General features: G+C 38.0%; 2 pseudogenes; both read right to left on the bottom strand.

Annotated features, from left to right (window-relative positions):
* Positions 1-1,972: 1,972 nt before the first annotated feature.
* On the bottom strand, positions 1,973-12,845 carry LOC101590640 (annotated as a pseudogene).
* A 280-nt stretch (positions 12,846-13,125) lies between these two features.
* On the bottom strand, positions 13,126-15,472 carry LOC101590243 (annotated as a pseudogene).
* Between the last annotated feature and the right edge of the window lie 8,737 nt (positions 15,473-24,209).

The following is a 24,209-nucleotide window of genomic DNA, read 5'->3' as shown; positions in this document are numbered from 1 at the left end:
CACACACACACACACACACAATTTATGAACAACCCTAGTAACAAATGCTTATAGTAATGATATAGTGTTCCAGGAACTCCCAAGTGACTTTTGAATTATCTAAGAAAGATGTAAGTAGAAGATTGATCTAAATATACTTTAAATAAAATGTTTACCAACATGTAATGCACATATGGAAAGGTGTCTTTTTAAAAAATTATCCAATCTTTTCATTATGCATCTATTTTTTTGTCCTTATATACTAGGGTGTGATCTGAATCATACATGAGTAGAAAAAGACCATATTACCTTTGATGTGGTCTGGGAATTCTTGCTGAAGAGCTTGGAGAAAACATTGGTGGTAAAATTTTACATGTTTCAGATGTAAAGGTAGGTTGAAGGTCTTTTTAAACAATATTTTTTGTATTTAAGCAATTGCAACTATCTGGGATTTTTTAGTCAGAATCCTAAATTCTGTTTAATTCTTCATATTCCAGCGGATAAAATATAAAAACATCGCTTTTTTAAAAAAAGAAAAATTATGTCCTTGAATTACTATTTTTATAATTATATTTTAGATTATATTGGTGGTATTTAAATAAATATTTTGACACCATTTAATAGACTCATCCATTTCCTTCGTGAACATACACTGCAAAGTTCCACAGAATTCTAACTTCCTGTAAAGCAGCTGGGCATCCTGTGACTGCCACTGGGCTACAACCCAGAACTGCTGCATACGTGTCTGGAAGGCTGGGCCTATAGCAGCTCAGGAGAAGCTATTCCTCGTGAAGAGGCACCTACTACAATGCTCTCCAAAACAACTTCCTCTAAGGCTCAGGGGGCTTTTTAAGGTAGGGTATTCCAAAAGTACCATCAAATGTTGGTGAGCATCACTCGATGGTGCTCGAGTAGTCCATAGTTTGGACCACTTTTGTTTGAGGAAAGAACTGGTCACAGTGACCGACATTAATGAGCTAAGGCCTGGGAGACTAAACAAATCTACAGTATGGTCATTCTACCCCATGTAGAGCTGACACACCCACAGGGCCCAGAGTGTTAGGCCAGGACAGGGCACTACACTATTATCACCTAGTATAGTAACAAAGATAAAATCTTCATCCTGCCATGTAGTTTTTCTTCTAAAAGAACATGTCAGATAATTTGAGCATATTTTATAGGTTACAAAGAATATTTATACTCCACAAAATATTCGAGTGAAAACTCAGAAGACTGTAAAAGCACCTAACTGGTTTTCTATATGTTGGTTTGGTCAAGAAGCTGTTGGGGTAAATGGAAGGTACTTACTGTACTGAACAATGCTAAAAAGAAAACCTGTAACTCTGAAATTGCTTCTAGTCTGTCTGAGTAACTTAGCAAGACTCTGTTTCAAAAAATGATGGGTATATAGCTCAGTGAGGCCCTGGGTTCAATACCCCATACCACAAAAACAAAAACAAAAGAAAATAAACATCTCAATGCAATTAAGTACTAGTAAAACAACAGTTTCCATACTGTGGTGCACACCAGTTTCCTTGAGAAAGCTTAGATTGCTTTGTGAACCAGTCTGCTTTAGGATTCTAATGGAAAATTCAAACTAGCAGGTCATTTCCATATGCCTTTGCTTTTTCTAACAATAAAACATCATTTGAGATATGGCATCATCAGACTTTAAACCTACAGTCCTTGAAATGTTCTACTTAAGTAGAACATGTAATTTACCCTGTAATTTACCCATCTTGTCACACTATGATTGTCATGAGTTCAAAAGACAGAACCACAGGCCAGTCCATTAGCTGGGTAATCTCTGACTACATGAAAACATTTATTTATGAAATACAAGCAGCTGTTATGGAGACTTTGCTTCCATCTTCTCTTTCTTTTCATCCCTGTGGACAACACAATAGGAAAGCATGGCATGATGAGTACTGTTCTCAGAATGCGAATGCAACCTATCATCCACACACATAAGTATCACCATGAATTCTCACATTCAGGACTCAGCTTCAGAAACATCTTCATCTGGGCTACAGTAATAGTCCACAAAACATGTGTATCCATCTTCATTTTTTATCAAATACTGTAATGAGAGGAATCCTTGATCATCTTTCCTGATAGATGCTTTACATCATAAACCAGTGCCTTTGTAGAGGGCTTCAGTAAGAAAAGCTTGTACCTGTTGACCTGGGTCTGATTACACTGGGATGTTTCCATCAAATCACAGTTTGGGATAGTCAAGGTGGGAGCCCCCCCCCACATTTCCAAAAGTAGATAACCTCAAATAGGGCTTATCAGGAGATATGGTAATCTGTAGGACCTCACTCATCATATACAGTTCAGAAAATGCTCCTCTGACAGCAGAATGATTTTACTGATAACTCTGGCATTGCCAAAACCAAAATCCAAAGTTTCCTCAGGCTCCTGAGTATTGATTTTGCACACTGTCATCACTCTTTCTGTCATCAAAGGGTGACCATATCCTTGGTAACACATGTGAAGTGCAGTTAAAGTCCCTGGCATGGGATTGGATCCAAAAACAGATAAACAGTCTAAAAGAACAGTTAAATTAACTTGAAATACAGCAGATTCTTCCTGAACCAGAAACTCCAGAAATACTTCAGCCTGGATAAAAACATTGGCTTGCACACACTTCACATTTTCCACCGTAACCTTGGTTCCATTTTTAGCAGTGAAACATGTAGCATGGTCTTGGAAATGAATAGCTTTCAGAATAGTGGAAAATTCTAACATTGTCCAGGCTGGTCACGAAGCAGTACCGTCGGTCTCAGCTTGGAGGCGCTGGGTCAGGAAGGGCAAGGTCTACCGCACATTTGTTCCCCAGGGCCACTCAGCCTGTCACGTAACACCTGCAGCTCCCAGGAAACCAGACAGAGGCGTGGCTCCCGCCAGTCTTTTCGGATCCTCCCATCACCTCTCCCGGCAACCACAGAGTTGAAGGACACCTACGAGTGGCTTTTAGAAAATGAATTTTCCTTAGTCACCTGTACCTACATCAAACAGAATATAATCAGACCCTAGATTTCCTTCCAGTCATTAACCAACCTTCCACAAACATAACCTTCATCCTGACTTATGATAGTATATAGTAGTTTTGACAGCTTTTGAATTATGCACAGTTCTAATTTTAACTGTTCGTTTTTTATTTATTTTCTTCATTTTCTTGACTATCCAGTTTCTTTTGTTTAACAATATGTTTGTACAATTCACCCATACTATTGTGCATTGAAGTATCATTCTTGGACAGTGTGACCATTCTACACTTTTTAAGATGTTGTTGTACATTCATTGCTTCTACATTCTTTTTTTTTATGTAGTTAGTACAGGGTCGACAGGGCCTACAAGGTCTACAAGGTCTCACTACATAGATGGGACTTGTAGTGATTCTCCTGTTTTCAATCTCCCAAATGCTGAGATTACAGACATGTGCCACCACGCCCAGTCTCAATGTCATCTCAGTGCGTCCTGGAGACAGGGCCAGCATGGCACACCAGGGATGGAACCTCACCGCTGTGCTCTGCCTAGGCAGGCACATTAGTCTGCTGAATTATCTGACTGGCCCAGTGCATTCATTACTTCTTGCTTCTGGTTTAATGAATAGTCTTCTCTGGATTTCTCCTGTACTTCTGAGTAAGTATGTGTGTACTATTATTAACTACCAGTGGAAGTTTCTAGCTCATATTGGATGTGAATCCCTGCAGAATATGTTAGCAAACAATTTTCCAAAAATGAATGTGTCACAAATTCACTATCATTTTATATAAACAAATCGTTACATTTTAGTAAATTGTGTAAACTGTACTTCAGCAAATTGGTATTTTACTCAACAATTCATTTCAAGGTAGCTATTGCACATGTTATTATTCATAAATTACCATTTTTTCCAAACATTTTTACTCTATAAAATAGAATTATCCTTAAAAAATACCAATAAGTAAGAAAGCAAGCCAAAGAGTTGGAGAAGATATCTTTCCACACTACATAACTGACAAGAAGTTTGGATGAAGAACATAAAACAAACTCCTAGAGATATAACAATAAAAAGACAGACAATAAAATAGAAAAATGAACAAAAACCCTAAAGAATCACTTCATTTAAAAAAGATGCTCTATTTCACTACCTATCAAGGAAACTCAAATATAGTATAATAACTTTACCTAAATTTGCCCTGCACAGAGTCTTTATTATCTTAGAGCCTACCTACTATTTGGTAGAAAAATAAACACAAAGTGTGGGCATGGCAGGTGGTGCATGCCTATAAGACCAGTACTCAAAAGGCGGAGGCAAGAGGGTTGCTCTGGTCAGCACAGGCTACACTGAATTCATTGCCAACCTGAACCTCATGAGACTTTGTCTAGAAAGGAAGAAAGAAAGAAAAGAAAGACTGAAAGAAAGAATTAAATATGGTGAGTTTTCAAATTTTTAAATATATTAGAATAAAAGACATTTGTCATTGGTCCCCCTCAAAACTTGTCTTCCTTGCTTCAAACACACTTAAATCATCATTCTGGTAACATTTTGAGTAGTTCTGAAGTCTTTTTTCATAAGTGATTTTAGTTGTGCTATCGGGGCTGTCTTGATGTCCTGACTCAGCTCAAAATACTTACATTTTATGATCGTTTTGACTTTTTTTTTTTTTTCAGAACTGGGGACTGAACTCAGGCCCTTTCCCAGGCAAGCACTTATTCTACTGAGCCATCTCCCTGGCCCGTTTTGACTTTGGGAAAGAGAAAGAAGTTGGGGCTGGGGAGATAGCTCAGTAAGCACTTCCCTGGCAAGTGCAAGGGCCTGAGTTCAATTCCTAGTTCTGAGAAAGAGAGAGAGAGAGAGAGAGAGAGAGAGAGAGAGAGAGAGAAGTCACCTTGTGCCAGATCTGGTGAGTAACATCCAATACTGTTATGGATTTAGAGAAACAAGAACTCTCATTCTTTGATATTTTAAACATGAAATGGTATAGCCCCTCTAGAAGGCAGTTTAGAAGCTTCTTATAGGACTAAACATACTCTTAACATCTGCTTCAGCAATTATTCTCCTTGATTTTCACCTAATGAACTAAAACTCTATCCACACAAAACTTTACACCAAGATGTTTAGTCATTTTATTCATACCTATAAGCAATCAATAAATCTTTCAATAGGTAGATAGCTAAATACAGACACTTATTTTTGTTTGTTTTTTTTTTAAATACAGGTACTTTTAAACCATGATATTCCCAGACAACAGAATATTATTCACTGCCAAAAATAAATAAACCTTATTCATGGAAGTATGGTATAAGAAAAAAAAAAACCATAGATTTTGTGGCATAAATAACAAATTTATTCTTTACAGTTTCGAAAACTTGGAGGTCAGACATCCAACAACAATGCTGGCTGGCTTATTCATTTCCAGGTTAATGCTTTGGTATTGTGTCCTTACAGGATTGGGGGAGGAGACAGAAGCGGGAGGAAGAGAGGGAGGTGGAGAGAAGGTAGAGGAGAAAGAGAAGGAGAGGGGGAGAAGGAAGAGGCAGAGGAGAAAAGAAGCTCCTTCCTTCTGAGCATACTAATTTCATCTTGGTCCTTCATTTGTATCCCCTTTTTTGTTTAGTTTTGTCAGAGATGGATATTCCATTGCCACTTAAATATTGTAGGTGAGTGAATTCGCCAAAATAATCCAATATAGTACAGAAGTCCATAATAGTAGTGGGTTATCCGCAGGACTGGCAATGTCAGAAGTTGTTGACTTGAGCATTTTACAGCTCAGCATATTAATATGGCTTTACTTTTTATACCTCGTTTTTATACTTTTTTGCTGCATGGTTAAGACCAAGATAACGCATGACCTGTATAACAAGAAATGTAACTGAAAAAAGCAGTTAATGCTAAATTTTTTAATCTACCCTTTTTAGTTTTTTGTAGTTTTTTGACCAATTTTACAAGTTATATCTGGTAATCTGAGCAACTAATTTGAAGATAATAATATGAATACAACCATTGTTGATTTCCTGTAATTTTTTTTATCACTTCTCAGCCTTTTGGCTAAGGTCAAATGAATTCCTGTAACTTTTTTAGTGAAATTCTATATCAGGTATGTTTTTTAAAAATTATTTTTATTGTTTTAAAAAATAATTATAAAAAAGAAGAAAAAGACATACAGGGACTTTTAAAGTATATATATTCAATAATAAAATCTAGAAAACACAAAAAGTAAAGGAAAAAGTGAAATAACTTGTAAGTACAGTCATGTGTCACATAACAATGGGTCAATGACAGGTCACAGAAAGATGATGGTCATATAAGATCATGTCAACTCATGGGGCTGTGGCCCTCCTAGCCTGTGTAAGCACACTCTGTGACTTTTGCACATCCATGTCACAACCTCAGAATGCACCCACATATTTAAGCGATGCATATCTGTGACATCATCTGTGACATTAATCAGATAACAACATACTAGGATTTGTGTGTGTGTGTGTGTGTGTGTGTGTGTGTGTGTGTGTGTGTGAAAGATCAGGCAGACATTTCACACCCTGTTTTGTACCCTGGTTTTTACTTAACAAAATACTTTATATGTCATACACTCTCAAGAAATTCTTGCTGAGACTCAGAGTGACTGACACCATCCTCCCTGTTTCATAAACAGGGAAACAGATATTTTGAAAATGTGCACAAGTTTCTCAAGGTCCTAGGGATAGAAATGTTGATATAAGCCCAAACTTGGGCCATTATACAACAAATTACTCATTACTCTCTCTCTTTACCCATTTAATTTGTAAGTCTGATGATGTTATTTCTTTGCTCCCATTCACTAGAGGCTCTCCATCTTGTTCAGAGTAAAGGCCAAAATGCCTGCAGTCTGCCCATTCTACTGAGTCTGATACAGAATTCATTTGCACACCTCCCTCCCTCCCTCTCAGTTTACCCCAGGATAGGCACACTGGCCTCCTTGCTACTCGCTGAGCAAGGCACTCTTACCAATATACTTGCTACTCCTTTTATTCCATGACTTCCTGGAATACCACAGGTGTCCACTCATAAGATTCTCTCCTTTGCTTTTTCTGTCTGCTCAGTTGTCACATTAGCAAAGCCCACACTGACCATCCTCTATAGCAGGCTTTTCCCTGCCCCAAAGGGAAAAGGAGAGATGATCTGATTAAGTCAAACTTCAAAGATCAAGTCATCAAAGAACTAATTGCTTGATTTAATTCATCACTGTTTCCAATTCATTAGTGTCCAAAGTCAAGTAGTTTGAGATTTAGAAATATTTTTCATGTCTGTGGAGACATAGGAAGAGCAGAACCTCAGCTATGCAAAATGTGCTTATGCAAAATGTTACTCTGGGAAAATTTACATTGTCTACAAAGCACTTACTAGGCATCACCTCTGTGCAGGGATCAAGCTTGTTTCCTGAGCTCTTGGAGCTGACAGTCTTTCTGGAGAGAGAAGATGGAGCATGGGATCAGGCAACAGAATGCATTCTCTTCCTTCTATCTCAGCCACAACCCCAAGCTGGCTTGGCCCCTGGCTTCAGGATGAATAGTTTCTGATTTGAAAGGGATTAAGTGCAAAGCAGTACTGACCTGCTTTGCTTCTAATCCGCTTTAGGACAATAGAGTTAACCAGAAGAAAATGTCTCATTTGTGCAGATGGCTTAATTTAAGTAGTCTTTCATGAAGATTGGTTTGGGCCAGCACCAAGACTTCTTGTTTTCCTCTCATTTTATGAGGAGGGCCAGTCCTTACTACAGAGTCTCCAAGGCATGATAAGTGGTTCCCTATCCTAGAAAATTTACACAAAATTGATTAATGCTTCACTTGCATGTTATTGGACTTGATATATGAGTTTTAAATCATATAGCTCATAGCACTTAGTCAACAAAACACTAAAATGCTTCTTTTTTAAAATAATGATTTGGATGATATTGCTAAAGTTTCCTAAATTATTGAGACCATGAACAAATTTATTAAATTTAGTGAAAAGTTTTTTGTATTAGGCAAGATGGCTCATTTTCTAGGCAAACTTGCTTAGAAAGGTTAAGTAACTTTTCGTCATTCTTTCAATGTTTAAGATAAATAGACTTAGGGTATAAGATAGATGATATTTAACCCAGCACTCTATCAAAATTAATTGTAGCCTGTAAGAGGAGAAAGAAAGATATCGAGAAAGGGTTGAGCACAGTAAGTAGCACATTCAAGTTTACAAGTGTATTTTTAGATTCCTAACCAGACTATAAGTGCTCATCCTCCTCATATTGTCCTGTACAGTGTAAAATATGATCACATTAAACAATAAAATTCTGGAGGGGTGTAGCCCAGAGTAGGAAAACTGACCTTTAGAAAATTTGTTAAGAGGAAATGGTGTCTCTTGCCTAGTTATTTCCTTCACTTATTCTTCCTAAACCCCCCCTCATCTTTACAAAAACTTTAGTGTTTTCAAGAGCTCATGTTTCCTCTGTCCAAAAAAGAAAAACTCGGAGGTTATGTAATACAGAGATTGTGCCAGGCACCAGACTTCCATAAGGAATAAGGAGGAATGATATGGCTAGAAGTATACTACATAAATACACCAAATAAAAAAACATATGCACATATTTTAAAAGCTCTTGGGACATAGAGATGCAATGGGATTTCTGACAAAAGTATAATCAAATTTGAAACTGTTAATAAAATAATGTCTGAAGATGCTCTAATAATTGTCAAAGAAAAATAACTTCTACATAATTCATGGGCCAAAGAAGAAATCACAATGGGAGTTTGAGTATATTTAGGACAGGATGCTGATGAAATGCAGTACATCCAAATAGGCATATTTATAAAAAAACTTGTGTTATTAAATCTTACATCTTACTTTAAGATAAAAAGAAAGACTCCAAATCTAGAATATCAACTTCTATCATAGGAAACTACCAAAGCAAAGTGAGAGGGAACCCAAAATAATCACTAGTAGGAACTATTAGCACATAGAGCGGAAGTTAATAGTGTAGAAAATGGTAAATATTCTAACACCAACTGATATAGTATAATTCTGGATTAGTGTCTAACTTCACAGAATTAAGAATATGGCCCCAAACGAAACAGCCCTCAATTCAGATGCCAGCCATCCTGGAGGGGCACCAGGTCATTCACATTTCTCATTAATTAGCTATTGTCTTGGTTACTCTTCTCTTGTTGCTGGGACAAATATCCAACACCCAAAATGAAGGAAGGTAAGGTTTATTTAGTTCACAGTTTGTGAAGGTTTCAGTCCATACTCAGTAGGCTCCAAGGCAGACTGCCACATGGAAGAGGGAAGCAGTTCATGGCCCCAGAAAGCAGCAAAACAGTAAGAGCAAAAGTGCAGGGGGAGCATTGGCATCAATGGCTACAGACAGCAAGTCTGTCTCAAGATTATCATTTTATCATAACACTTAAGGAAATTAGTAAATATATTGAAGATACTGAGATCTAAAGAGAAATAACAAACACTAAACTGTGCCCTGTGGCATTGAATTGGAATTAAAGTTATCAATGTGAGGTGTGCAAAATGCAGATACTTGCACAGAAATAAGCCCAGAAATACATTTTCTGGATTTAACCTCCATGAGAATCTAGAACCTCTTATATTCCAAAAGCAATGAACATACCTAACACAAATACCAATATTTACCACAATGAACTGAAAACATTTGGAGAAATAGTTAATTCCAGAACTGTTATGTGAACACTTTAGGTGAATCCAGAGAATTTTACTGGCTTGAAGAGCAATGTTCAAAATCATTGAGAAATGTCTAAAGGATATAGCAGCAATTTTGAAGGAATTTCCACTGGCCAAATAGGGAAATTGTGAGTACTGGCATACATATTCAAAGTAATGGACTATAGCTTACTGAATAGACTAAGAACTAGGAATTAAACAAATATAAGTTTTTAAAAAGTACATTAAAAATAAAGGGAAAGAAGGAAAAGTTCTTCTTCATTCTATAATTTCAACTAATGATTAAATAATGATTGATGGGCCAGGAAATCCTCAACTGGTGATAAAAGTAGTGACTGAAGTTTGGTGAGAACAAGATGTCTACATAATTTCCATGTTTCTTCCTATAGGTCACACATAATTCATAAAACAAAAATGACAATTTCAAGTGGACAGACATGGTATCCATAATCTGAAAAAATGCAGTCTAGGCTTACATCACCAGGTTGGGACAGCTGACGTCATGTCTCTTCTAACATGTTGTGCTGAGAAGGACACATCCTCACTACCATAAACCTCCTGCCAAATTTGCACTACCTGAATCTAACATCAAAGAGTGAAGATGGAGAGATACTTTACAGTAGTAAGTGGTACTTTTTGCCTCAGGGTAAAACAAAGAAAATCTTAGAAACTGTTCCATATTAAAAGGCTTGAAAGAAACAAACTAAATCTTTAAACCCAAAAAAGAAAAATAAATTCTTACTGGATATTTTTGAGCAAAGTCACAGTTGGAGAAAATTGACTGCATTTTACTATGGACTGTGGATTACAGAGTAGTGCTCTATCTTTGATGACCTCAGTGCGGCTATGGAAAATAATTTTTTATTCTGAGTAGCACACACTGATATATTTAGGTGTTTTAAATGACAGAAACATTTACACCTGAAAAGGAGGAATACCATATCAATAAACTGTTATTATGGTCATTATTGATAAAATTCCCAACTTGAGCCAAGTGTTGTGGTACATGCCTATAATTGCAGCTACTCAAGAGGCTGAGGCAGAAGCACCGCAAGTTAAGGCTGGCCTATGCAATCCAGTAAGACCCTGTCTGAAAATAAAAGAATGAAAAGAGCTGCAAAAGTATGTCAGCACTTTGTGGGATCAATTCCCAGAATTGAAAAAAATATTTTTAAGGTGTTCTAGGAATGAAATTAAACTACGCTATAAGCTTTATGTCGAGATAAGCAAGGTATAAAATTTACACTACCTTGTACAGGTTCTGGAGGAGAGTAGCAATAATGTTGTGGATCAGCCTGAATTCACATTCTAATTTCTCCAAATGATGATTCCGACCTTCTTGAAAACTATACACTAGGAGACTTAACTCTAAGATCTGCCAACAGTAAGTGAAATGTTGGGTTACAAAAAAAAAAAAAAAAAAAAGACAGAAAGAAAGAAAGAAAGAAAGACAGAGAGAGAGAGAGAGAGAGAGAGAGAGAGAGAGAGAGAGAGAGAGAGAGAAAAGAAAGTCTGACTCTGAGGCATCCCATCCCCACCTTTGTGGGCCATCAGCACACAGACAAGAGAGCCAATTTCAATATATTTGCATAATGGTCTCCGTGCAACACTCCATGCTGCCACATATCTGGACACCTACCCCTTCCATTAGGGAACAGATCACAGCCATTTTCATGAATGTTTTTGTTTTTAACTTGAGCAGCTATGGAATATTATTATATGTTTCTTTAAAGTCCACACACCCTGGCAAGAGTTAACAGGAATTTCAGATAGTATCAAATATATTTAAACATAATGCTTGAATGGTCTTTGCAGCTGGTAGGTTATACATAAAATATGTTCAGCTGGTGATAGCGTCCTTATCTAAAGACAGAAGCTTGCAAAATTTCATCCTGTGTGCTCTGTCAGATTGTTCCTTAGACAGATGGCAGAAGACTCCTGGTGACAAGTGTGAGATGCTATCTGAGTGTCATGGCAGTGGTTTTCTCATTGCCCTGGATCAAGATCCCTGGTCATTCTCTCCATTTGAAGCATGCAGATGAGTAGATGGGTAGCAGAATATGTATGATCAATAAACTCACGCGATCAAAATCTTGCTGAAAAAAGTCTCTCTGTCAAAGAACCTCCTCCAGGCCTCAGTTGCCCTGCCTAGATAGAGAATAACATGGTCTCAGGTTCTTTCCTATATATTTTTTCCAATGAAAAGAGTAAGCCAAAGCAAATGACCAGTTTTTAAAATGCAGCCATATAAACTAGAATCAAGCTTGTCATCCCCTGACTCCTGGAATCAACTGGGGCTCACAGGGAAATCCAAACCCACCTTCGCCTGAGCTCATCTCCCAGGGCTGAAGAGCACTGTGTCTCCAGGCATATGTACCTACAAAGCTGAAGCTCCTCCCTAGAATCTCTACACTGCATCATTTCATCATTGTGTCCACAGGATCCTGCTTAAGCAACAGGCCAATTTCAAAGCCATCTCTGAGTGAGTCTTCACAACTCTCTTTAACCACTGATCCCTGACTGAATGTTAAATGTTTACTACTGGGCTTCATTGGATATTACATTTATACACTTCATTGGATATTACATTTATGCTTATCTCGACATAAAGCTTATAGCGTAGTTCAATTTATACATTTGTTCATATGTATTTTATTATTTATTTAAAGGGAAATCAATTACATGTAGTGATGAAGGTGTGTAACATAAAATTACCACTGTAACCATTTTTAACTGTGTTCAATAGTTAAGTACATTCATGTTATTGTGCAACCAATCTCCAGCGTACTTTTCATCGTGTAAAAATAAACAGATACAAATTAACCAACTCTCCATTCCCTCCTCCTTCTGCTTTTGGGAACCACAATTTTCTATCTCTATGAATTGGACCACTCTAAGTACCTCACACAAGCAAAATTCACACAGTATTTTTGCTTCATAACTGGCTCATTTCACTTGGCATGTCCTTGGGTTTCATGTACGCTGTAGCAAGTGTCAGGATTTCCTTCTCTTTAAAAGCTGAGTAACATCATACTGTATGTATGTGCCATATTTTATTTACCCATTAATGGATGAATAGTTAACAGATATGTGATATTCAAGTATTTTCTCCAAATCCATAGGTTACCTTTTCAATCTGTTGTTTGCTCATATATTTTTTACATAAATACATGTTGATTTATTATATAGAGAGGGGATACATTTCTTGGGGATAACTCAAAAATGAGTTTGAAATTTATTTATTTGTGATTTTCCTTCCTTGCAGGCAAGCAAAACAATCTAGAAAAACCTCAAATAATCCTGTTTTGAAACATTACCTTCCTACAAGAGGGACAGAATTCACAACAAAATCACAATGATAGATTTGTTTCAGAGTGAAAAGCTAGGGAAGGAGTTTCCACCAGACTCCTGTAAAAGAAGGACAAGACTCTTCCTAGTGTTGGGGAAGCCTCTTAGCCCACAGAGGCCAAGATGATGTCAACTGGCAGCTCCTCTGAGCTTCAGGCTGTCACCTGCATTGTCACTGTGTCCAAGAGCAGCAGCCAAGAGAGCTTGAGGATTTCATGACCACCCCAGAACACTTTCCAGGAGCAGTGTATGTCTGTTCTTGTTGTCCAGAACTTTGTCCAACCTCTCACATGTATGCATTTCAAAGAACTTCACGATGCTGCCCACAGCTTCTTTCAGTGTCTTGATGGTGGATAACATGAAGGTCTCCTTATTCTCAAACTCATCCCTTACTCATCCCTCACTCATTCCCCACCTCATGATCTTCTGAATGTTATCTGCTACTCATCCTCATAGCCTTCTTCATCTATTTCCCTAATGGTGGGGTAGCAAACCTTGACAGTGAACTTCATCATGCAGTTGAATGTGTAGGCCACAGGCATGAGGCCTTCCTTGGGCAGTGCCTTTAGTGTGTAGAAGGTTCCAGGCTGGTTGTAGAGAAGGCTTTGGGCAGACACAGAGCAAAGCACCCTATAGACCTCAGGGGGCTCCAGATATACAGTGACATTTTCCAGCATCCTGTCATTGAGTGTTTTTGTGCAGCCAAACCAGAGCACCATGTGCTCATTAAAGACATGTTTGGCGCAATGGCCCACATACTCCATCTCTCACTCAGTGAGGGCCACAGGCTCAGGTGAGGAGTTGAAGTGGGACCACAGCCCTTGGAAGTTTGGCACTGCTATCAGGTGCTCCTGAAAGATCTTCTGGGTGGCTACCACTTTCTCAGGCTGTTTGGTGGCTGTAATAGGGGTGCTTTCTGGTCTCTGTCCAGCCATGTACATGGTAACTAGGGGTGCAGACTTGAGATCAAAGGGCTTCTCCAATGGTTCAAGGGTCTACTGCTGCAGAGCCCTCTCCAGCCCAGGGATGGACATGGTCCGATTGTTTAGAATATAGCTGGCACTGAGTGCCTTCTGCTCCTGCTCCAGGACATTCAGGTGGAAGGTGGCTCAGTCTCTTACTTCATCGTCATCATCCATCATACACTTCTTCAGCAGCACCAGGATCCTGGGGCAGCATCTCTTCATTCTGAGCTTCTAACTTGGCCAGAGCACTTATGGCACCTACACAGACCTCCTCCTGCTCTAGCCCCACGTGGTTGTAAATGAAGCAGATGTACTTGGAGGTGTCACTTGTCTTGTGCTCCTCCTGGGCCAGCAGCCTCGGGATGCAGATGCCCAAGTGTGAACTCACCATCCTCACACAGGTGAGTCAGCCCCATCTCCTTGCTCTGCAAGTTCTCCTCGGTGATGCAGTCAACAATGACATACTTACACTCAAAGCCCTCCTCCTCCCACAGCATGGTGAACAGGAAGTTCATGAGGATGGCATGTTTTCAAGGGTACTTCTGACACAAGGTGCTGATGGCCTGGACAACCATCCCCTTCAAATCCTTGGAGATCTTTAACGTGAAGGATGAGATCTGCTCCACAAGGCAGTCTGTGCTGCTCTCACTACCTGTCTTAAGCTGTGTGGTGAGGGCCAGTGTGACAATGCTGTGGTTCAAGTCCATGATCAGGTTCTCCAGATCCATACTGCAGGTGCTGATGGTGGATGGGTACTTTATGGCCACCTTGTTGAGAGTATGTATGGCAGCATATGGAGCATGGCCCTGAGGGAGCTGCAGAAGAACTGGAGCACCAGCACCACTGGAGCCAGCTCTTTAGCACTGTACCCTGCAGCTTCATCATGGCAGAGGTGGCTTTATACACAACCACCTCATGCTTCTTCCATAGGCAGCTTTCAATGAAGTCAAACAGTGGGCTGTTGTAGCTGCCGTCCTCTTCCAGTTGCTTGCTGGCCACAGGGTCATCATACAGTTGGCAAAGGATGACTATGACCTATGCTGGGTGAACTTGCCAGTCGTCTTGCTGACAGCCAGGTGGTCATTCTTCCGCACATGGTAAAGGAGCCCTATCACATGGTACTGAACCATGATGTAATTGCTGGATGCTGCCTCCTAGGCATCATTCACCCAGCACTTGACCATGTCAAAGCTGCACTTCAGCAGGTACAGGAAAGACACCAGGGCAGATCTGGAGAGACTGGGCACCTTGTCCACAACATCCTGCTTCATGTAGCACTCGATGGCCTGTAGCATGGTACTGTCATGTGGCACAAGGCACACACAACCAGGCCCCTGTAGTTGTCCTCTTTGCTGGTCATGTGTGCTGTCATGCTGCTGGTAACAATGATGGCATCTTCTGCAACAGAAGATGTCTCCTTGATGGTCAAGTTGCACATCCATCACCGTGTGGGGTTATTGGACAGTAAAAGTTTTCTTTTAATCATTTATTTATCTATTTATTTGGTACAGGACCTTGCTACACAGTTCAGACTCATAGTGCTCCTTCTATCTCAGCCTCCCCAGTGCTGGGATTATAGGAGTGTGCCACCACACCTGGTTTCGGTGGCCTGCACAGTGCACCCAGAGTTCCAGGGCCGGCATGCCATTCTGTACTGCAGGTTGAACGTGGTTCCTTGTGCTTTCAGGTAGGTGCTTAGAATGCTGAGCTGTCTTCCCCGCCCTCCCTCACTTTTTTCTAAACCTCAAAGAAGTGACTTAAAAAGTTGTGGTTGCTCCAAGTGCAAGGAAGAAAAACAGGCTATTCACAGAACTATTTCAGTCAACAATGTATTTAACTAATTGTATTGTTGAAGGACACATAGAAAGGAAATAATACAGGCTTCAGATGTGAAAGAGTGGAGTAGGGCCTCTAAAATTCACTTCTGTACAAGATCAGTGAGAGTACTATAATGGCAAAGATGTCAAAATCAAGTTTTTCAGATCTCTAGAAATTAACTAAAAATTTACAACAATCTGTCCAATGTTAATTCAAGAAAGATAATTGGATCTGTGTAATAACAGCAATCTCTTTTTTTCTAATACTTTTATTGAGAAACAAATAGCAATGAGACAGTTTCAAACCAAATTGGTAGGACAGTTTCAATAATTAACACATTGCAAACATTCTTCCTAGTGGTTAATTGCTGTACAAGATGCGGACATGATATCCTATTTACAAACACTATTAGAACAAATCCCTCTATTCATTTAGAAAATGTAACTATATATCTATTCTAACCATTTTGAATACACAAATACAAAATGGACATTCATCTGTATCCCCTTTCTTTGAGCAGCAATCTCTTGATATTTTAATCATGTCCTGCTTCTGTGTCCCTCTTCCCAGCTGTGACAATTTTGAAAGCCAACACCCTTAAAAATATAGTAGCTGTTAGAGTCTGGCAGCCGCTATAGGTAGAAATGGTACTACTTGACCTGGCTAAAAGCTCATTGAAAACTTTTCTTTTCTGGGCTTGTTTTTATTTCCCTTGAGTCAGAGTTCACTGGGTTTAGCAAGTCTACTCAGAGCCTTTGTCAGAAACGCAGGTACAGAGCCTGAGCAGAGGCTAAGGCACCTTGTGATTCTACGTATTTAAGGAAATCTTCATATAATTATTGCTTGACAGCTTAACAAACTAATAGCTATACAAACAAAGAACACAAACCTTAGGAATTCACATTTGAACCAAGTTACTAAAACAACAGCTACAACAGTAGCAAATAGCAGCAACAAATCCTGGACTAGGAAGAGTACCTGATTTCTAGACCTGACACATTGTGTTGTTTAAAATGTATAGCATTCAACAAAACAGCTCTTAGACATACCAAAACACAGGAAACTAGGGCCTCTATACTGGGAGGAGGGAGGAACAGTCAATATAAACCATTTTAAATAATGTCAGAGTGAATTCACTAGGTTAGGACTTCAAATCAATTGTCATAAATGTCCTCAAAGACCTAAGGGAAGACATGTTTAAACAATTAAGGAAACCATGTGAATGGTGTTTGCCAAGAAGCTAGAAATTATAGATAAAAAAGAACCAAATAACAATTCTGGAGTTGAAAAGTAGGAAAAGAAAAAGGAGGAAGAGGAGAAGAAAAGGAAGGAAGAGGAGGAGAAGAAGAGGAAATTAAAAAGTACTACAAAGGCTTACCAGTGCATTTTAGCCAAGATAAGAAAGAATTAATCAATTTAAACATAGGAGAATTGACAATACTCAATCTGGACAATAAAAAGAAAAATGAACAGATTTGAGAAACTCTGAAATACCACTAACCATGATACGACCTAAGCCATCCTAAATTTGATTGAAAATATTAATCTGCATATTCAAGAAGCTCAACAAACTCCAAGTGGAATAAACCCAAAAAGATTCACCCCTAGACATATCATAGTCATATCATCAAAAGTAAAATAGAAGCAAGCATGGCAGTACTCAGAAGGCTGAGGCAGGAGAAGTGCCACAAGTTCTATGCCAGCCTGAGCTACAGAGGGAGCCCCTGTCTCAAAAAACAAAAGAAAAAGCTAGGTAAGAACAGAGACTTTAAAGAGGAGACACCTTCAGTATTAACTTGCCTTCTTATTCTGAACAACAGAAGCCACCCACACTGGGATGACATAGTTGAGTAATAGTTTTCACATATGACATAAAAAGCAGAAGAAATAACAAAATGGATTTCATCAAAGTCAGAAGCATTTATGCTTTAAAAGCATTATTTAAAAAAGAAAGAAGCATCTTATGAATGGGAAAAAAGACTTACAAATTATGTGTTGTATACATCCAAAACATTCAAAAATTTTTTACAACCCTATACACAAAAAAGCAAATGCCCCTAACTTAAAAAGAAGCATAAAGCATACAATAGAATTTCTCCAGAGTAAATGCACTGATGTGCAGTAAATCATGAAAATAAGCTCAACAGCTTTAGTCAGTAATGAAATACAGATATAGAGAAGGTTAAGGTCTGTACCCTGCTGGTGGGAATGTGGAATATTGCATTGCTATGGTTTGTGTGTTTTTGTCTCCCCAAAGTCTCATACGGTTATTGAGGTGTGGTTCTAGAGTTTGTGATTAATTCATAATCCAAGGCTGGGATTATGGGTCTGAGTACTTATGGGATTATGGGTGTAAGTGCTAAGGCCACTCTGGGGCAGATAGTCTGAAGGCAATATGAGGAAAGGAGAGAAGCTAGCCTCTGCTGCGTTGTTACTCGTCCCTTTTACTCGTTATTTTCGCTATTTTTCTCCTCCATGAATTTCTCCCTCTGCCGTGTTCCACTGTGCCTTGGAGCCAACTGAGTATGGACTGAAATGTCCACAAACTGTGAGCTAAATGAGCCTTTCCTTCCTTAACTTTGGGCATCAGGTATTTGGTCCCAGCAATAAGAGAAAAGTAACAGAGACAGGTATCTTCTTTGAGAGTCCATTTGGGCTCTTCAAAAAGTTGAACACAGGGATGCCACATGGCTCAGGAATTTCACTTTTGAGTATACATTAATAAAATGAAAATGTATGTCCACTCAACTGGTACGTAAGTATTCACAGCAGCACTATCTAGTTTCAGTCTTCTACATATTCATATACAGTTTTACCAGCACCGTTTGTTAAGAAGGCTGTCTTTTCTTCAGCATATATTTTTGACCTTCTCTCTGGCATCAGATGGTTGAAAGTGTGTGGGTTTGTTCTTGATTTCTCCATTTCATTGGTCTACCTGTCTATTTTATGCCAGAAAGGTTATTTTTGTTACTACACCATCGAAGTATGTTTGAAGACTGGATATTGTAATAGCCCCACCATTGCTTTTTCTCTCACAATCAGTCTGGCTATTCTTAGTCATTTATGTTGCCATACAAATTTTAAGATTCAATTTTTTCTCTCTGTCTTTTTTCTTTTATTGAGAATGCCACTGATATTTTGATGGGGAGTGCACTGAATCTGTAGATCACTTTCACTAATATGTTCATTTCAGCAATATTAATTTTCAATCCATAACCATGAGAAGCTTTTTATTTTCTCATGCCTTCTTCCATTTTTAACATTATTGTTCTGTGATTTTTCTCACTGTAGAGATCTTTCACATCCTTGCTTAGACTATATCTAAGGATTTTTTAATACAAGCTATTGTGAACAGAATTATTTTGTTTTCCTTCTTGGTGAGGTAGCTATTGGTATATGGAAAAGCAACTGAGGGCTGGGGAGATAGCTTAGCAGTCTAAGCACCTGCTTGACAAGTGCAAGTATCTGGGTTTGATCCATGGTAACACATGCTGTGCTGGTCACCAAAACCAGTGTGGTGGCGCACACCTGTGATCACAGCTCTAGGGAGGCTAAGACAAGAGGAGCACTGTGAGTCTGAGCTGTGTGGTAAGACTCTGTATGAAATAAATAAATAAATAAATTTTTTAAAAAAATGTAAAACAATTGATCTTTGTATCTTGATTTTGTACCTTGTCACTTCACTGAATTTGTTTATTAAGTCTAAAAGTCTTCTGAAGTTTTAGTCTTCTAAGCAAAAGATCATAGTATCTGCAAATACATATAATTTAACCTCTGCCTTTTTTACTTATATTCCTTTTACTTCCTAATTACTTTAGTAAAATTTCAAGTAGTATTTTAAATAGAATTGGTGTAGAAACCCTTGTTTCTAGAGGAAATGCTTTCAGTTTTTCCCCATCCAGTCAGATGTTAGTCCTGGGTTTATTAGCTCTCATATCTTTTCAAATCACAGTCCCTTATTGTCTCCCAAATGCAGACTGTTTTGATTCTTACACAGTGTGCCCAGCTTTCTTCTCAGATAACTGCTAGATGGCATCCTATATAAACAGCAAGTGGGTCTCTTGGGTACCTACTCTGCTATTGGCCATTTGTAGAATTAAAAGCATCCTTGTGACATTTTTATCAGTTAAACACTCAATTTTGTTGATTCTTCCTAGGGATTTTGGGAAAGAATTGGTTATAGAGTCTAATATGCTTATATTAATCCTATGGTATAGCCATTTACACTAAATCTGAACACAATGTTCCCTTGAATCTCTGAGTCAGATAGTTGCATGATGGGCCTGGTAATATCTAGCGGTATAAAACAGGTTTACACTCAGTTTCCCCACACCTTATTTTTAACTTCAACTTGAGATCATAGTTTCCCCTGCTGTATGCAAATACCTTATCTATTCCCCACCCAACATTCCACCATAAGCCGAAGAAAACACAGAAAAAGCCTATGTGCTGATATTATTTTATCACCAAGAACAGGAAAGTCTTCATAAGGTGTTACCTTTACCTGCTGAATACTACCAGGCATTAGTAATTGATAACAGGACCAATCATCCCAAAATGAAAGTAATTGATTTCAGTCAATATTTTTTTTTACCATTTAATAGCTAATCTGTAGCTAAAGAACACCAGCAAAAAGCTTATATCAGGGTTGGTTCCAAGTCTAGTAGTTTAATTTAATATTTTTGTAAATGATTTTATAAATTGCTAGAGGAAACATTTTATCTACAACTTATTTTGGGTAGTTGACCTGGTGGCATATTATTTATGGTTAGGGGTACTTTACTGTATGAGTCTACATTCATCAACATATCTTAGGGTTGGTCACAAGTACTAGTGTGACCTCAATCACTGGTTCACCAAAATACTGGCTATGGCCCCAAACTGCTTTCTGTATAAAATTTCATCTCCACTTGTGAGTATTTCATGTAGAAGAAAATTGATTTTTCTTTTGGTTAAAGTTCCTGCGATGTTCCTTGGCCATTGTGACAGTCAACCCTTACTTAGTTAGTGTTAGAATATAAAGCTGTGCATTCAACTAAACACACAGAGTACCTGCAGGCTGAACATTTAACAATCTTGAACACAGTACTGCTCCAGAAGTTCACCTGAATCATGAATATAAATATTCTGACCAAACTATTCATTCTTAATTTTTTGCAATAATCCTACATTGGAAGCATATTAGGAAACTAAATGAATTATGTTGTTTGTGAAGCATGCATGTTGCATTTGCAGCAAAAATATAATGAAGATATTATTAAAATCTCAGGGAGGGCAGGCTAGATAGCTCAGCGGACTAAAGTGCCTACTTAAGCAGGCACAGGGCTGGGGTTCAATCTCTGCTGAGACAGTGATTGAGGCTAGGCATGGTGGTGCATGCCTGTAATCCCAGCACTTGGGAGGCTGAAAACGGGAGGATCACTACAAGTCCAATCTGTATAGTGAAACCCTGTAGACCCTGTACTAAATCATAAGAAAAAGACCTCAGGGAAATTTTTTTAATTTCTGAGGTACAAACTTTGTGCTTTCCCTAGCCTCAAAGACACACTAAACCATGTAATTAATATTGTTTTCCTTCTTTATATTGGCCATGGGAAAACTCTGAGGCAGGTTTTTATCCCATCCTACCAAGACACCAACACATTTATAGTGCATAAGTTTATTCTGGCTTCATCTTACTTTCTACCTTTTTATTACCTCACAAATATTTGCTCACTGACTAGTATTTTGTTAATCTTTATGGAGGTTTTTTGTAAATTGCTTCAAATATACCTCAGAAAGAAGATAGATATAGGGTCATGGAGCTAGCTTAGTGGTCCAAGCCCCTGCTTGGCAAGCACAAGGACCCAGGTTTGATTATCAGTACTGCATGCCATGCTGGCCCTGGAACCGTCTACTGAAACTGGGCATGGTGGTGCACCCCTGTAATCCCAGGGGTGCTGGCGAGGCTGAGACAGGAGGATTACTAACAGTCTGAGCTGCATAGTGAGACTCTGTACCAAATAAATAAATAAATAAAAGATTTTTTTAAAAAAATTAAAATAAGAAGGTAGACATAAATAAATACATTTTACTAACAGTTCTGTGTGAAGCATGGCTCTACTAAGCAGTTGGATAAAAATCTTATCGGAAACAGAACTTCTATAGAATCTCTGTGGGTAGAAATTCTATTCTAACATAATTAAAAAGTCATAATGGGAATATATTACAGCCCACCTGAGCAAGAAACTGAGATAGAAATGTTAATTGAGATTGTGGAAGCTGCAAAATTAGGGCAGATAGTAATAATAGGAGACTTTAATTACTCAATCAGAGATTGGCAAAATGCCTCACTGGGAAAAAGGCTGGAAGTGAGATTTTTAGATAAGAGAAATTATTCAGAGAAGGTATAGAAGGAGGTTGTGTGACTGAAAACTATTTCAGATGGGTCCCTGATAGTGAATGACAATTGGTCCACAAGGTGAGACAAACACATTAGCACTAATGCCCACACAACTTAATTCCATAGATATCTGACAAAATTAAAATCCACTCCATTTTTATTAAATACTAGAAAACAGCCTATGACCACAGTGAAATTTACAATTAAAATCATAATAATGAACCAAAAAGTAACTAAGAATATTTTCAAAGCAACTTATTGAAGGGGTTACAATAAGCTTTGGAGGCCAGTTGCTAGAGTCAAGCTCTGGCAGGGAATATTAGCTGCTTCATAAATAAGAAAAAGAACCCAGGGAAGGATACATGTAAATGCTCAACATATAGGAGAAGAGGAACACTTTCTGTTTTAGACCATTTTGTGCTCCTATAACAAAATATTATAGACCAAATAATTCATGAAAAACAGACATTTATTTCTCAAAGTTAAAGAGGCTATAAAGTGCTTGGTCAAGGTGTTGGCAGATTCGTGTCTGGTCCAAGATGATGCCTTGTATGCTTCATCCTTTGTGGCAGATCATCTCTGTTCCTTGCAGGGCAGGAGAGTGGAGACTCGCTGCAACAAAGCCTTTAACATCAGCTTGTATGACGTCACCTCTGAGACCTCTCCTCCCAACACAGTTGCATTGCAGATTAGGTTTCAACTGAGTTTTGGAGGAAAAAAAAGAAAAATTTCAAACTATGGCAACTTCATAACTAGATAAACTAAGCAATGACAAAAATGTGATGCATTCAGTAGGTAATTCTAAAATAGTAGGAAGAATTGTTTAAATCTATCAAAAGAGAACAGTTTTAAAAACAACGAGCTAATATTGTTTGGACAAGATATCATACCTATATCTTGTACTCTGAATAACTACAATGAAGACAAGAATATGCAATGTATTAATTATTGTAACTGCCCTGCTAATCTGTTTTGAACTTCAGTTTGTTTTTTTCTCTCTTTTTAAAATAAAATTTAGAAAAAAAAGAAGGAATAAGTTCTCCATAAAATAAGGGTGCTTAGTTGAAGAAAGGAAGAAAAACCCAGTAAAATATTGGATGAAGTCTTTGCCTCAGTTTCAAAGATATCCTTTTATAAAATATCCTTTCAAACTCAGGTAAGAGCTAAGAGTGCTAAAAATATAATTATTATTCAGAATAAAAAGTTAAATTGTTCCCAAAATGTATATAACTTGTAGGGTTGGTGAGCAAATTACTCAAAAAAGGGGGCAGGTTGACTCAGTGTCAGTATGTATTTTTTGTTATATATAAATACATTAAAGTGATTAACCAAGAATACATTTTAATTGAATAAAGATGGGAGCCCAGAGACTACAGGGAGACTATTTTAGATAGAAGAAATGAAAATGATGTTGGATGTATTCCACACCCATTGGTTTAATTTAAAATTTTTTGTAAATGGTGTGAAACAGGAAGCAATTGTATATCTAATAATTCTAGTTATTAAAGAGACATACAGATCAAGAAAAAAATCTACAATTCTTTTGAGTATACAAATGGAGAGAAAAAAATGGTATATGAAAAATTCCTGGAAGCATAAATAAGACCAAGTTTCCTAACAAAAGAAATGCTTCAATTTTTAAAGAAATATCCCAAATTTTAAAATGCTATTTCTAAATTTTCCTTTCAGACTTTTACTGCCTGCCTGCCCTGCTTCCTGAGGCTAGTCCCAGGGCTGGTGTCTGTCTTTCAAATGCAACTTCGCAGAATATTGTCCCAGAACCTTGGGGTTTCTGCTGCTAACAGACCAAACTCTGTTTGGGGCACATTTGGTTTCAGAAGAATAACAATAGCTCACAGTTGCAAAAGGCATGACCATTTGCATGTCTTGCTCCTGTCCTGGGCCTCCCTGAATCTTGATTCAACCATGTATCTGATATCCTTTTCTTTTTCTTTTAGATTTTATTTTGAAGAGAATAAAACATAATAATCTCTTAGTTCAATGAGAAGAAAGATTTATACTA

Source organism: Octodon degus, unplaced genomic scaffold (genome assembly GCF_000260255.1).
Source record: "Octodon degus isolate 3935 unplaced genomic scaffold, OctDeg1.0 scaffold00008, whole genome shotgun sequence".
NCBI lineage: Eukaryota > Metazoa > Chordata > Mammalia > Rodentia > Octodontidae > Octodon > Octodon degus.
The sequence above is the reverse complement of the archived record's forward strand: the minus strand, read 5'-3'. Positions and strand labels throughout refer to the sequence as shown.